The sequence below is a fragment of the Triticum dicoccoides genome, chromosome 5A (genome assembly GCF_002162155.2).
Source record: "Triticum dicoccoides isolate Atlit2015 ecotype Zavitan chromosome 5A, WEW_v2.0, whole genome shotgun sequence".
Taxonomy (NCBI): Eukaryota; Viridiplantae; Streptophyta; class Magnoliopsida; order Poales; family Poaceae; genus Triticum; species Triticum dicoccoides.
Window position 1 is genome coordinate 382483327 of NC_041388.1, and position 2965 is coordinate 382486291.

The window sequence follows — 2965 nt, forward strand, 5'->3', positions numbered from 1 at the left end:
CTTTCAAGAGAAACTCCTTCTCTAGAAAGGATCCATTCTTAGCAACGAATAACCTGCCTTCGGATATGTGATAGAAGGTGTACCCAATAGTCTCCTATGGGTATCCTATGAAGACACATTTCTCCGATTTGGGTTCGAGCTTATCAGGTTGAAGCTTTTTCACATAATCATCTTGCTAAACCATAGTTCATATAGTGTCGTCTCAATGGATTTAGATGGTGCCCTATTTAACGTGAATGCAGCCGTCTCTAATGCATAACCCCAAAACGATAGAGGTAAATCAGTAAGAGACATCATAGATCGCACCATATCTTATAAAGTACGGTTACGACATTCAGACGCACCATTACGCTGTGGTGTTCTAGGTGGCGTGAGTTGCGAAACTATTCCACATTGTTTCAAATGAAGACCAAACTCATAACTCAAGTATTCACCTCCACAATCAGATCGTAGAAACTTTACTTTCTTGTTACGATGATTTTCCACTTCACTCTGAAATTCTTTGAACTTTTCAAATGTTTTAGACTTATGTTTCATTAAGTAGATACACCCATATCTGCTCAAATCATCTGTGAAGGTCAGAAAATAATGATACCCGCCGCGAGCCTCAACACTCATTGGACCACATACATTAATATGTACTATTTCCAATAAGTCAGTTGCTCGCTCCATTGTTCTGGAGAATGGAGTCTTAGTCATCTTGCCCATCAGGCATGGTTCGCAAGCATCAAGTGATTCCAAAAGCCCATCAGCATGGAGTTTCTTCATGCGCTTTACACCAATATGACCTAAACGGCAGTGCCACAAATAAGTTGCACTATCATTATTAACTTTGCATCTTTTGGCTTCAATATTATGAGTATGTGTATTACTACAATCGAGATTCAACAAAAATATACTACTCATCAAGGGTGCATGACCATAAAAGATATTACTCATATAAATAGAACAACCATTATTCTCTGATTTAAATGAATAACCGTCTTGCATCAAACAAGATCCAGATATAATGTTCATGCTCAATGCTGGCACCAAATAACAATTATTCAGGTCTAAAACTAATCCCGATGGTAGATGTAGAGGTAGCATGCCGACGGCGATCACATCGACTTTGGAACCATTTCCCACGCGCATCATCACCTCATCCTTAGCCAATCTTCGTTTAATCCATAGCCCCTGTTTCGAGTTGCAAATATTAGCAACAAAACTAGTATCAAATACCCAGGCGCTACTACGAGCATTACTAAGGTACACATCAATAACATGTATATCAAATATACCTTTCACTTTGCCATCCTTATTATCCACCAAATACTTGGGGCAGTTCCGATTCTAGTGACCAGTCTCTTTTTGAAATAGAAGCACTCAGTCTCAGGCTTAGGTCCAGACTTGGGCTTATTCCCTTGAGCAGCAACTTGCTTGATGTTCTTCTTGAAGTTCCCCTTCCTCCTTTACCCTTTTTCTTGAAACTAGTGGTCTTGTTAACCATCAACACTTGATGCTCCTTCTTGATTTCTACCTCCGCGACCTTTAGCATCACAAAGAGCTCGGGAATTGCCTTTTCCATCCCTTGCATATTATAGTTCGTCATGAAGGCTTTATAGCTTGGTGGCAGTGATTGAAGAACTCTGTCAATGACACTATCATCAGAAAGATTAACTCCCAGCCGAGTCAAGTGGTTGTGGTACCCAGACATTCTAAGTATGTGTTCACTGAAAGAACTATTCTCCTCCATTTTGCAGCTATAGAACTTGTTGGAGACTTCATATCTCTCAACTCGGGCATTTGCTTGAAATATTAACTTCAACTCCTGGAACATCTTATATGCTCCATCACGTTCAAAACGTCTTTGAAGTCCCGATTCTATGCGTAAAGCATGGCACACTGAACTATCGAGTAGTCATCAACTTTGCTCTGCCAGACGTTCATAACGTCCAGAGTTGCTCCTGCAGCGGGTCTTGCACCTAGCGGTGCTTCTAGAACGTAATTCTTCTGTGCAGCAATGAGGATAATCCTCAAGTTATGGACCCAGTCCGTGTAGTTGCTAGCATCATCTTTCAACTTAGCTTTCTCTAGGAACGCATTAAAATTCAAGGGAACGGTAGCACGGGCTATTGATCTACAACAACATAGACATGCAAAAACTATCAGGTGATAAATTAAAGTTCAATTAATCACATTACTTCAGAACTCCCACTTAGATAGACATCCCCCTAGTCATCTAAATGATCACGTGAACCATATCAACTAAACCATGTCCGATCATCACGTGAGATGGAGTAGTTTTCAATGGTGAACATCACTATGTTGATCATATCTACTATATGATTCACGTTCAACCTTTCTGTCTCAGTATTCCGAGGCCATATCTACATATGCTAGGCTCATCAAGATTAACTCGAGTATTCTGCACGTGCAAAACTGTTGGGGAACATAGTAATTCAAAAAATTTCATACGATCACGCAAGATCTATCTAGGAGAAGCATAGCAATGAGACGGGAGAGTGTGTCCACGTACCCTCGTAGACCGAAAGTGGAAGCGTTTAGTAACGCGGTTGATGTAGTTGAACGTCTTCACGATCCAACCGATCCAACCACCGAGCGTACAGCACCTCCGTGTTCAGCACACGTTCGGCATGATGACATCCCTCGAGCTCTTGATCCAGTTGAGGACGAGGGAGAGTTCCGTCAGCATGACGGCGTGGTGATGGTGTTGGTGATGTGATTCGCGCAGGGCTTCACCTAAGCACTACGACAATATGACCGAGGTGGTAAACTGTGGAGGGGGCACCACACACGGCTAAGAAACAATTGTTGTCCTTTGGGGTGCCCCTGCCCCCATATATAAAGGAGGGGAGGAGGAGTCCGACCACCAAGGGGCGCGCCAGGGAGAGGGGAGTCCTACTAGGACTCCGTCCTAGTAGGATTCACCCCCTTTTTTTCCTACTTACGGAGGGGGAAAGGG